At 42.3% G+C, this 14197-nt stretch overlaps 1 protein-coding gene across 1 annotated transcript in view; it reads right to left on the reverse strand.

The window, feature by feature from the left end:
* The window catches only part of nmbr (neuromedin B receptor), a 38871-nt gene that overhangs the window by 22951 nt on the left and 1723 nt on the right, over positions 1–14197 (reverse strand). The window lies entirely within an intron of this gene.

Here is a 14197-nt window from a genome sequence, read left to right on the forward strand (position 1 = left end):
TGGTGTTTTATGTGTCCTAATGTTTCTATTTTGTTTTCAACTGTATATTCATGTGTCTTATTGATTTTTAATGCTTATAACTTTTAACTGTTTGTACTTGTGTTTTATCTGTTTAAATGATTTTGTGTAAAGCACTTTGAATTGCCCTGTTGCTGAAATGTGCTATACAAATAAAGCTGCCTTGCCTATAGAGCAAAAAACAGGTTTTAAAGAGACTTTTATTCCACATATTTGGACTGTGTGTGAATGTGTGTGTGTGTGTGTGTGTCAGTTTATTTTGCACATATTGCACTAAACCTTCAGCCTCTCTATCGTATCACTCACTGCTCCACTCAGTTCAACATCTTTGTAATTAACCGTTGCCATGGTAACATGTGATCTCGTGAAGGGCTGTCCCAATCCCATTCATACCTATCCTCACACACTCACTCAGCACCTGAGATCAGTTAAGTCTTTGAGTCCTTAGTCCTCAGGGCTCACTTTGGGATTGGGCCACACTATCACAATATTTATAGAGCAACTTGACTTGTTTTATAATTTAAAAAACGCCATGGAAATCTCACTTTTACAATTTGTGACTTTTAAAATACTAGGGAATGTTGTAATGAGTGAGCAGCACTTTTTATAAGATATCAGACTACAAAATGTAGAGACGTAGTGAATAATGTGTGTGCAGATGGAACAGCCTTGGGTTGGGTGTGTCTGTAAGCACTCGCACACACACATCACACATCTGCAGTACCTTGTGATTATTGAGCGATGAATACAACACAGAAACACAAAGTCAGAACCTTGAGCGTTTATGCAAAAGGAACGTTGCCTCATGAAAGCTTCCCATATGCTGGATTCATACCTCTTTCAATGTTTTCAAAACCATATTTATTCATGAAAAGGTGACACTGACTGCTTAACATTCGTTAAGCTACACGGACACAAACGCACACTCACACACACAGACACACACACACACACAAACAGACACAAACTCCCACACATACGCAAACAGACACATACACACACACACAAACACTCACAGATACAGACACACACACACACACACTCACACACACACACACACACTCACACACACACACACACACGCACACACACACACAAAGTCACACAGACACATACATACACACACTTACACACACTCACACATACAGACACATACACACACACACTCACACACACATACGAACAGACAAAAACTCACACACACACACACATACAGAGGGGAAATGTGACGCCACAAAGCCACGGCCAAGCCAATCAATCACACTTGTGATTAGCGTGTGTGTGCGACGTGTAGCTACATTTCTGGAGGAATACACGTTGGGCTAAGACATAAGGTCCGTTACTACAGCATAGATTTGACACAGAGGCAGACATTGGTCCTTAAGTTGCAACCAAGTCTACATAGAAATGGTCCAGTCCTCCCTTTACCTGATCTGAGAGACAATACTAAAGATGACAGAGAGCTATATTGTGAGAAAAGTGCACATTAAGCAGTCGAAAACGCACACCTCCTGGAGGATTTTAATTATTTTCAGTAGCGGTCCAGTCTATTCATCTCACTGACTCATGACATGAAATGAAGTTAAAATGGCTGCAACAACATTAGCTATGCAATTCGATTAGGAGTTTATCAAATGATCAAATGCTTTGGACAGACTGAGATTTAACATGTGGAACATAGAGGTCGAGTTTATTGCCGTGGTAGTTATCAAGGTAGAAAATGAGCCGGTGTTATGAACTGTGTGCTTTTATGATCCTGGTTAAAAATCTTTTCTTTTTAATTTTTTTTTTTTTGCAGCCAGAGAAAAGCGAGCTGATGTGAGGATGAGACAACACAGGAGAAAGCAGAGAGACGGATAGATGGAGGACATGTTTCAGACTCTTCTCATTCACTCCATACTAGAGCGTATTGGCGGACTGATATTATCGGCCGATAATAGGCATTTCCCAAACTATCGGTATTGGCATTTATAATGGCCGATTAAAAATAAACAAAGATTTTTTTAAATATTTATTAGTCAGAATCATTTCTAATAACAAATAATTATTCTGATAAATTAATATTGCAAAAATAAAATAAAAACGGACGGTCAACCTCTTTATTTGCATAGTTTGTCCACCAGAGGGCGCTCTACAACGTCCCTGTTGGCAACACTGATAATTAGTGCCGAGACACTCTTCCTTCCCCTCCATACTCTATCCACACCTGTACACAGACCACGCCCCTTCATAACTTGTGAACCATTTAAAGGCTGTGTTGCAGGTTAACCACCACTGGGTAAAAAAAGCACTCAAGATATGTACAGTATATCATTTTTAAAAACGTCTCCAAATAGTTTTGAAGGCCAGCTTTTGGGTATTAGCGGGGGGTTTTAAACTCAATGATGATTACACAATTGGGAGAGTAGCCTCAGCCTAGTGCTAGAACTACGTTGACTGACTGGGATGAGGAAGAGCTGGAAAGGCCAGCAGCCGTGTAATTTTGAACCTGCCAGACGTGAGAGGGCTAATGAGGAATTTGGGGAAGTCTCCTGGTGAGATGTTCTCATTTAGCAACGCAGCAGTGCCAGCGCAGCAGTACATACAACAACTTTGGTTTTACCGTCAGTGAAAAGCACCGAGTGAAAGTCACCGTTTTCTTTATATGTAGTGACGGTGATCGTGTCGTTAGTTCAGATAAGTACTGGTAAACTTATCTAGATGGAGGAATAGAAGTTATCATGCTCTCCCACATAAACACATTTCTGATCAGATAGCCCACGTTTTGATGGTAGCCCTCTAGATGCAGTAACACTATATTTGACTAGCGTTACTTCTAAGTGTTTACTTCTTTCTCCGATGAAAACGTGTCACTGTGTTTGGCAGGTGCTTGTGTGTGTGTGGTGCCAAATCTGAGGTGGAGAGCTGGTGCTGTAGGGGAGTGAGTGCATTTTGGTCGCCGGTCGAGGAGCTCACCCTGAAATCTGTTTCTCCCTGTGCTATTCAGCTGTTCTTGCAGATTTTTTTAAGGCAGGGTTGTGACTCTTGCAATTTGTGTACGATTCTGATTGGTTAAGCAGGAAGGTGAACGCACCCACCAGCTGATTCCATTTAGGAAGAGAACACTGATTAAATTAGGTCTTCCTGAAAGAATCTACCCTGAGCTTTTATTTAAATCAGGATAGATTAGCATATATGCCACAGTTATACACAGCAAAAAAGTGCCTTTATTAGGACAACAGCTGAATTTATTTAGGAGTGCACCGATTAAAATTCTTACTGAAAGAATTTACGATGAGCTACATTTCAATCAGGATAGACATATTTGCCCACAGTATATACAAATAAGGTTTATTGTACAGCTCAATAATATGTTCTAAGTCTTTGGCCATTAGACTCCATTGCTATACAAACATTTTCCGCCCAAGATGATTGCGATTGGTTGAAGGAAATGCCAATAAAGCAGAGCAGCGTCCTGTTAAAGCCCTCTCCTCTAAGTCCAATGACATCTCTTACTCATTCCACTTCTCCACTCTCTTCTCCATCTGGTTTCTCTCCTTCTCGTAGCATCGTTGACAACTCTCTAACAATGGTTCGGGGGGGCAGTAGCTCAGTCAGTAGGGAGTTTGGTTGAGAACCGGTCGCTGGTTCAAGTCCAAAACTAACCAAAGTACAGAGTGTGGACTGGTGGCTGGACAGATGCCAGTGCACTGCCAAGGTCTTGAGGAAAGCCCCCCTCAACCGCTCAGGCCCCCCCAAAACATCTCTCCATTAGTGCATGTATGTAGCACCTGAGCATGTGTGTATTTCCGTGTGTAGTGTGTAATAACATCAAAGTGTAAGTTGTAATTTTCCCATAGGGGATGAATGAAGAGTATTACATTATTAAATTATTATTAACTTTCAGAATGAACCATGTTAAGCTTCAACATCACTTCAAAAAGCAGAGCAGCAGGTTTTCTTTCCTCCTCAGGACTCCTGCTGTCAACACTTTAATGGCAGACAGCTGAAAGAAAAATCCATTCCACGAACAAAGCTGGAAATATGGAAAAGGTTTATTCCTTTTCTGCCACTTCTCTATCACACAAACTCTTCCCGCAGGGCTGCTGTAATGTTTGGTTCTTTCTGTTGTCAGGACGATGTGGTCCTTGGTTCCTGCACTGCTTGCTCATAATGTTGTTGACATGGAAATAAAATGGATGGAAAGGCCAATGAATGATTTCCTCTCGTGATTTGATTTGTACACAACCAATGCTGATTGTTGTTGGTTGTCATAGTGACAATACGTCTCACAAAACTCTGTCGCAGCTTGCTGGGAGAAGAGAGCTGCCCGACGCAGCTCGGGAGTTACAGAGCGTGAGAAAGGACGGTTAGACCCAGCGGCAGTGGGTGAGCAGGCCGCTAACGTTAGCAGACCGCTAACGTTAGCAGGCCGCTAACGTTAGACCCAGCTGCAGTGGGGGCAAAAATCATCCCAGCTAACTGTAGGACACATTTTGTTTATGTTTTCTAATATCTACGGTGAGTTTTCTGCCATAATGTCACTGTTTTACACCTTGTGTGTGTGTGTGTGTGTGGGTGTGTGTGTGTGTGTGTGTGTGTGTGTGAGCGTCATCTTGATAGGAAGTGATTGGGGCTCCAGTTACCACTCCAATCGTTAGGCTAATTATCCATTAGGCTTATTGTGCTCATCAAGGACCTTCAGGCAAGTTAGGATCCCATAAGAGCTTGTTAGTGGCCTTTAGTCTTGTTAGGGGCTCATTAGAGGGACACACAGCCAATCGCTGCCCACAGCTGTGTGATCAGGAAATGAGTTTCCCGTTAACAAGCTGATATAATAGCATTCTGAGACAGACGACTTCTCTGCATCTTGGTAAACAGACGCGTTAACGCAGCGGGAACAGGAGACCGGGCGCTCCCTCTGAGCTCAGCTGCTTCCACTCGCGTCACACAGCAGAGCTAGGAAATTAAAAGTAATCAATCATTTTAGGAGACTGTCCTCCCAAGAGCCGTACCAACATCACTAACTCCAGCCAATGCCTTTTAAAGGAGGACTATTCTACTTTTCTGTATTTTCTGTTGTATCTAAAATGTTACAATTGGACCAACTCCAGATCTGAGCCAGTGCCTTGATCAAGGGCACTGACTGGAGAACCTAGTACATGTTTTGTGAGGGCAGAAGGGGACAACAGAGCACCCGAAGGAAACCCACACAATCATGGGGAGAATATACATACGCCACACAGAAAAGCAGAGTATGAGGGCGTGCCCTGACAGTACGTAGGTAAGGACTACTAGCCAGTCAGAAGCAGTTTATGAGGGCGTGCCCTGACAGTACCTAGGTAAGGACTACTAGCCAGTCAGAAGCAGCTAGGTGAGCATTGTAACATGTAGTACAAAGTGAGGTGTGTTTTTCTCTGAAGTAAAGGCTGGACTACAGTGGAGCTGTTTGGAGCAGGCTGTGATCAGTGCTTTCTGTTGGAGATGCTAAGTCCCTTTGGGGGGGGGGGGACTTTGGGCTTTTTCTCTTTGTAAACCTATAATATTCACCCATCATACCGCTACTCCCAGTTCTACCACCGCTCCCACTGCTCCCAGTACTACCCGATACTCTGCTTAATCACATGTAAGCCATCCGTTCCCACAGGGTTAATATACAACCTGTATATTTATCTTAAAAACCGCCCAGTCCTTTTCAGCTGTGTAGCCATGTACTTGTTGTCCAAGCCGTGTGTTCTCGTTAGATAAATGCGTGCAGCATTCATTGTCCCGTGGGAGATTATGCAAAGTGGAGCTCCATGCAGATCACCTGATAGATAACCAGAACTGTAATCCAGAAGGTCAACTGGGCCACACATTGTAAGCACAGTAACATTAAACTAAAACTAACGTAATTAAAATGCCAGAGCCCATACTGTTTTTGTTTTTTTATTATTATATAAAAGCCTCCAAAGAGCACCATGTAATGGCACCTTTAAGTACTGAGATTCAATACTTCTTCCACCAATGAGTGTTTTTTTTGTCCTTTGGTTTGAGTCACTAATGGATTAAAGACAACACGCTGAAATGAGAACATGACTTTCGAACATGGTCCCAAGATGTTAAAAAACAGAGACAAACAGGCCCAGAGCCGCGGTATGAATGTAAAACTGGTTGTTATCATTGGAGTTTGTAACAGTCAAGCCCTGCATTTAAATTGGAGTCCAGTTGCATTAACAATCAGAGGGTTTCAGCTGCTCCCATGCATGACACATTAAGTGCTGACCTTTACCTTTACTGCAGGACACACACACACACACACACAACACACACACACAAACACACACACACACACACACACACACTCTCTCTCTCTCTCTTTTCCCTGAGGTCTGTGCTGTCTGATTTTGAATCAGCGCAGTGTTTTTTAAGCTTGTCTTAGCTTGTTCTGCCCCACTCATGTCCACACACACACACACACACACACTCACACACACACACACACACACACACACACACACTCACACACACACACACACACACTTCTTGATTAGAATAAATAAATAATAAGCACTGAACATTTATGCAGCTACACTTAAAAGAAAGCAATAAGATGCGATTAAGTGTCCCCATACGAGAAAATAATGGATCAGCCGTCGTCGTGAAAGCTTAAGCTTCAGTATTTCGATGACGCACAGAGCTACACTCGGACGTTGGTATAGATCTCTGCGCTCCTGCTTATAATGCTGCATATTGTATAAATAAATACCAAGTGGGAACTTCCGTGCCTGAGAAACTAAAGTGCCCTTAAACCTGAAGGGTTGTGGAGAAAACAAGACATCTGAGGACAACACCTTGGGCTTTGGGTAACCCTGATCCAGATTGTTTTGGGGCATTTTGAAGCACGTTTAAGCAACAGGTTGAATGATTCATCGATTTCAGTCATTTGTTATGATGTCAGCTTGTTGAATGTGAATATGTTCTAGTTTCTCCAATCCTCTGTGACAGCAAACCAAATAACTTTGAAATGCTTTAATAGACCAAACAACTAATCTGTTTATCCAAAAAATAATCCACAGTAACAGAAACAATTGGTTGCAGCCAGGGTTAAAAACGTATGTTTGAGTAATGTCTAATGTGTAATGTATGTAATGCTTTATCCACCAGCCACTGAATAGATTACCATTGTTTTCTTAGCCACTTGCATATTTTACCAACATTTTAAAAATACCTTTAATGCTTGTTGCAAACCTACATAAAAGTCTGTGTGGTGTAATACTAGTAGCCTCTCTCTCTCTGTCTCTTCCCTATTTTAATAGTCTCTCGCCCCCAAAGCTCCCCTGCAGTCGCTCCATCTCTCATCTGCAGTCAGCTGGAGAGAAAACACAGTTTCTGTTGGATTTCTCTGAAAAACATTCATCTGGTGCTTGTGGAGTCAGACTGCATCTTTAAGTGTAGTTTACACACAAACAAACGCGCACACACACACGCACACGCATACACACACAGACTCCCACTTAAACAAATTCACACGCACACAAAAGCACACGCAAACAGACACACAGACACACACACATACATTTACACACACACACAAAGACTCCCACTTGAACACTTACACACACACACACACACACAAACACTTACACACACACATACAAACACACACACACACACACAGACACACACACACACACACACACACACACAGACAGACACACACACACACACACAGAGACTACCACTTAAACCCATACACACACAGACACACAAACACTCCCACTTAAACACACACACACACATATAAACACACACACTTCATCCAGGCGTTTAGTGTCTGCTGACTTCCTGTTGAGACATTAACAGTCAGAGAATCTTTTCATTCAGCAGAGGCGGAACATATTTTATGAACACATTTCTACCACTTTCCATTAAGAAACCAACGTGCAAATCGCCAAACACACACGATGGAAATCCAACAAGATGTCGTGTTGTTATTTACAGGTGTGACTCAACGATTAGGCGTAATGAGTGAGTCAGAGCGTGACTCAACTGTTACACAAACTGTTCAATTACAACCTCAATGGATGGTTCAGCTTCGGGGGTGCTGATGTTGGGAGGGGTACTTAAAAAACGTATTCCTCTACAGATTAGTGAACACATGCCCTGAAAATAGTCATACTGAGAACTACAGAGAGAGATAGGTAGAGCTGATAGTCTTAATTAGCTCTGCAGCAACTCATTTGGCAAAGGCTTGAATGTAACGGACGTTCATGAAAGATAATTGTTTTTTGAGGTTGTACCAGAATAGGTTTAAATGATTTAATCTTCAAAAAACACCATATTTATGTTGTACTGTATTTGGATTGCTGAAGATCCTGTTCTCACCCTGTGTGTTTAGGTCTCTGTTTGAGCCACAGAGTGAGACATCTCACTTGTTTTAGCTGCAGAGTGAGACATCTCACTCCTACACTATCTTTGTTGGGTGTTGCACATGCTCAGTAGCTAGGTAAGATTCAATTTCAATTCAGTTCAATTTTATTTAAAGTATATAGCGCTAAATCACAACAACAGTTGTCTAAAGTCAACTGGAACGGACGCATGACGCTACATTTCTGTCCGTTAAACTAAAATGTAACGGCCATTGCGATGTTCTGTACCCGGCTGACAGTCAACCTTATTCTCGGCTAAGGTCATATGACCGGTCGCTGTAATTTTGTTCCTGAGAATGCGTTGCGTCACAACAAGTATACGTTTTGTATGATACCATAGGAACCCAATTATGAAAATGCGTTGATCGAGTAGAAAAAGATAAGATTGAAGTAATCCATTTATCTTATATAACATATCTTTCCCAGAATATCATACCAAAGCACACATTTCCGTCACATGCTTAATGAACTCGTTCCCTTTGCAAAACAACATCTTGCTTGTTGTATTAAAGCGCCAAAATGCAACCTAGGCCCAGGCGTCAGTTTGGTTAGAAATGTGCCAGGGACAGAAACGCATTTGGAAGTGCATTTCCAGAAGTGCCGGGCACGATCATAAACGCAACTTTTTTTTTTTGCGTTTTGCGCATGTCATGTTTTGAAAGACGCTCCTGTAGCTTACTAATGTAAATGAATAAAAACGTGGTCTGATGCACCTGAACAATGATCACCAAATTTCTCTCTCATATTGCTCCTCATAACCACGGAAAACTGTCAAAAGATCTAACCCAAAGTCCTACTGTTATGGACCTTATCTCACCGTAAGCGTTTCTGCTTCCCATTCTCAGCTGGGTTGACTCTCCACAGTTCTCATGGGCTTTATAAGTCCTAACGTGAAAAAACGTAACGTGGTCTAATGTCCATAAACAACGATCAATCATCTCCAAATGTCTGGTTCAATTTTTTTTGTTTTGAGGAGCAATATGAGAGAGAAATGTGATAATCAGTGATCACTGTTCAGGTATATTAAACCACGTTAAGCTTTTTCCTCACGGTAGGGCCAAAGAAGAAGAAAACGCTAATGGGAGATAACTTCTATAATTTTACATTTTGGTTTAGTGCTCATGACAAGATATGGACATGATACATTAGGTGATCATTAAACCACATTAAGCATTTTCACATTAAGCATTACCGTGCGGTGAACAGAGGAGCGTGGAGCCAGCATCTGGGCATCTGTCGCGTAAGAATTAGATGTGTTACTTATGAACTTTATTTTTTAAACTAAATTGAAGACGAGGTTTTCAAAAAAAGATGACCCATGATTAGGTTTTGCGTCCCCACTGTCCCCACCGAAATCGAGGTCTATGAACCTAGGGTCTTTTTTTTAATCTACCCGAGTCAAACTGTCGTTTAAAAGCATAACTAGGACAGAAATGCCACTTTTAAGATTCACCTTGTCCTTGTTGTTTTATTGAATGGCCTTTTGAATGAGAGTGCTAGGGACACTACTATGCCAGCATCAAAATCACTATTTTTAAACCAGTAAGAAGACTCAACGCAACGTGAGACTTTGCTCCAAGTATCACCGGGGCCTCTACACATTACTCCGCATCAAGAACATAGTTGGTGTTCACGTGTGCAGCACTACTATTGATTAAAGGAGAGCTATTCAGTTTGTTGATCCTAATCTAACCTAACTGAACAGCGTCTGAGTCACCAGAATGGTTACATGTCTTTTTTTGAGTTGAGCTGTAGTCGTCTCTGAAGTGGGAGCTCTATAGAGCTCCATAGAGAAACCTGTAGGTGGAGCTCCATAGAGAAACCTGTAGGGGGAGCTCCATAGAGAAACCTGTAGGGGGAGTTCTATAGAGAAACCTGTAGGGGGAGTTCCATAGAGAAACCTGTAGGTGGAGCTCTATAGAGGAACCTGTAGGTGGAGCTCTTTAGAGAAACCTGTAGGTCGAGCTCTATAGAGAAACCTGTAGGGGGAGTTCTATAGAGAAACCTGTAAGGGGAGTTCCATAGAGAAACCTGTAGGTGGAGCTCTATAGGGAAACCTGTAGGTGGAGCTCTTTAGAGAAACCTGTAGGTGGAGTTCTATAGAGAAACCTGTAGGGGGGGCTCTATAGACAAACCTATAGGTTCGGGCCCTATAGAGAAACACGTAAGGGAGGGGCTCTATAGATAAACCTGTAGGGAGGGCTCTATAGATAAACCTGTAGGGGGGCTCTATAGATAAACCTGTAGAGAGGGCTCTATAGATAAACCTGTAGGGGGTTCTATAGATAAAGCTGTAGGGGGGCTCTATGGATAAACCTGTAGAGAGGGCTCTATAGGTAAACCTGTAGAGAGGGCTCTATAGATAAACCTGTAGGGGGGCTCTATGGATAAACCTGTAGAGAGGGCTCTATAGATAAACCTGTAGAGAGGGCTCTATAGATAAACCTGTAGGGGGGCTCTATGGATAAACCTGTAGAGAGGGCTCTATAGTTAAACCTGTAGAGAGGGCTCTATAGATAAACCTGTAGAGAGGGCTCTATAGATAAACCTGTAGAGAGGGCTCTATGGATAAACCTCTAGAGAGGGCTCTATAGATAAACCTGTAGAGAGGGCTCTATAGATAAACCTGTAGAGAGGGCTCTAAAGATAAACCTGTAGGGGGGGGCTCTGTAGATAAACCTGTAGGGGGGCTCTATAGATAAACCTGTAGAGAGGGCTCTATAGATAAACCTGTAGGGGGGCTCTATAGATAAACCTGTAGGGGGGCTCTATGGAGAAACTGTAGGTGGGGCACTATTGAGAAACTGTATAGTGCCCCTTTAAAACTGTTATTGATTTTTTTTATTTATGAAAGTTTGCCAATTTTTGTTCTCAGACGTTTGATAAATCCTGCTAAATGCACTAAACGTTATTTTTTTGTAGACAATTTTATGTGACCGTTTATTTTCTTCTTACCTGTTTCATTTAATATATTTTTCATACATTATTTATACAATATGTGTTTTTCCATTATACCTTTACATTTCAAATAGAGCTTTAAAAACAAGCACACAGCGTTTCTCTGCCATCGGCTGACCCGGATTTCTAAAGATCGGCATCGGCCAGAGAAAACCCCGTACTGGTCGACCTCTAGTTCAGAGGTTTATCTGCTTTGCAAACGGTTCAGGCAAGTCAAATTTTAACCGAGGAGTTTAATATTCTACGTGGTGCCCTGAGGGAGATGTGGCTGTCAGCTCCGGTTGACGTCCCAAAACATGACGTGATTGTGTTTTTAGGTTTCTGTCCTGTGTCTACAGACAGGACTGATCTTGGATTTAAAGTCTCTGCTTCCTTTTAAGAAGCAGAGGGCATCCTGGGCCCGGTATTTCACGGAGAATTAGGCTGTTAATTGCTAATCAAGGGAGCAGCTCATGTGATCAGAGTATTTAGGAAGCATTGGTTTCAGATGATCGCTGGTCAGGAGTAACGACACGACATGCACACAGGAAACATCTTTCACACAACCTTAGACTCACACTCATCGCCACTGTGCATATTAAGTGTTTGTCAAGTGTCAGGCGGTGGGTTGTTTTGCCGTTTGCAGAGCCTGAGTCAGCCTCGCAGGCTGCTGAGAGCATGAATTAAAAAGTGGTTTGGCTTTAAAGCAGCTAGGCTTCACCTTAACCTCCATAGCGCTGTGGGAGAAGATCTGGCTACACCACAACTGTCAAAACTTTCTACAAATATCCTCAAACGTCTAACCTACTACCTTCACAAAAGGGACCTGACTTCTAATGAATGTCCTGACATCAAAACAGATGTCCTTAATGTCCTGCTCTGTGGCTAGAGGCCTGGGAGGTAAACCCACACATGGAAGGGAAGGTTAGAGAAGAAAGCTTGTGACCAGGAGGTTGTCGGTTCAATCCCGAGGCCGACAGGACAAAATCTGGATGGGGAAAGTGAAAGAGCAGCTGTACTTCCCTACTTTGTCTGCTACGCTGCTGGCTCACGTACACCACGTGACAGCAGCGCTTGTCTCTCCACTCATTACCACCACTGAGGTGCCCATGAGCAAGGCCCTTACCCCCTAAACCGCTGCTCAGTAGCCAGCAGATCAGACTGTGGTTGTACCGGGCAGCTTAATGAAACCCTCCTGAAAAAAGGTTCTCTTTCTATAAGCTTGTATAAATTGCACATCTCTTTACACTATTTAACAATGCTCTTCTACATGTTTTTTATGCCACCCATTTATTTTATCTATTTATTTTAAAGTTTGTAGATTTGCGTTCTGCATCCCCATGCACCATGTCACTTTGAAGTGACATCTGTCACTCTACCGCCTGGACTGTGATCCAGGTATGTGGTGAGTGGTGTCAGAGATGTCTAATAATGGGAGAACATCCACTCTTGGGAAACTTCCGAGTTGTTACAATAGGGCTCAATAGGTTGGGAGATAGGGAGCCAACAGGCTCTCCATAGACGGGCTCTGGCGTTGTAGTCTCTTTTTTATCTGCCTGTGTGAAGTGTGATCCTGTGTGTGATACCGTATGTGTATATATCTACATGCTCTATGTATATCTATATATACACACGACTTCTTTCATCTTTCAGTGTCAGACAACAGTCTCATTGTAACATATTGCCTCACATTCTGCTTTTTTCCCACGTTGCTGTTCTCTTCACCTCCTGTCCCTGCGTCTTTTCTCTCTCTCGTCTTCTCACCATCCTCTTTGTTATTTCATGCGAATCAGTGCGGCACCACCAATCATCTTAAGCAGCGATAATAATCATGCTGCATAGTACGTTAATCCTCCAGAGACTCTTTGTCCAAATTACAGATTCATCAAACAGCCATTTTACAGCTGAATCCACCAACAAGTCCTCCAAACCTCCCCTCTAATACGGGACAGTTTGTCCTTATATCTAAACCAGAGAACGTAACTCTCCATTGTGTAATGACGTGCTTGTGTGACAGCCGCCATGTTGCACCTCCATCTTTAAAGGTCCTATGACAATGTGCTCTTTGGATATATTTATATAGGCCTTAGTTGTCCCCTAATACTGTATCTGAAGTCTCCTTTATATAGACCTTAGTGGTCCCCTAATACTGTATCTGAAGTCTCTTTTATATAGACCTTAGTGGTCCCCTAATACTGTATCTGAAGTCTCTTTTATATAGACCTTAGTGGTCCCTAATACTGTATCTGAAGTCTCTTTTATATAGACCCAATATTTCCCAAAATTCAGCCTTGGGGCAGAATTACAGCCACTAGAGCCAGTCCCACAATGAGCTTTCCTCAGTATTTGCCATTTCTTAGAGGAGGAGAGAGTGTGTGTGTGTGTGTGTTTGTGTGTGTGTGTGTGTGTGTGTGCTCGTGCATGTAATCCCACATCTTAAATGTGAATATCTTCTAGTTTCTTCTCTCCTCTGGGACAGTAAACTGAACATCTTTGAGTTGTCGAACAAAACGAGACATTTGAGGACATCATCTTGGGCTTTTGGGAAAACCCTGATCACATTTTTCACTATTTTTCAGACATTCTAGAGACTAAACAACTAATCCATTCAACCAGAAATCATCCACACATTAATCCAACAGATCTCAAATACATATTTCACATTTGTTTAGCACTAATCATCTTCCGTACATTGCATTACTACCAATTAAAAGGTCACTTGTCAGTACTAAAGACTCAATGTTATCTCAAAGATGACCCCTCTCCTCATGGGGAGGTTATTAGGGTGTTATTCTCTTAACTGGGGAAATGTAGGCCTATCAACAATCTTTGAGAATGAGTTGCAAAACATT

Source organism: Etheostoma cragini, chromosome 18 (genome assembly GCF_013103735.1).
Source record: "Etheostoma cragini isolate CJK2018 chromosome 18, CSU_Ecrag_1.0, whole genome shotgun sequence".
Lineage (NCBI taxonomy): Eukaryota > Metazoa > Chordata > Actinopteri > Perciformes > Percidae > Etheostoma > Etheostoma cragini.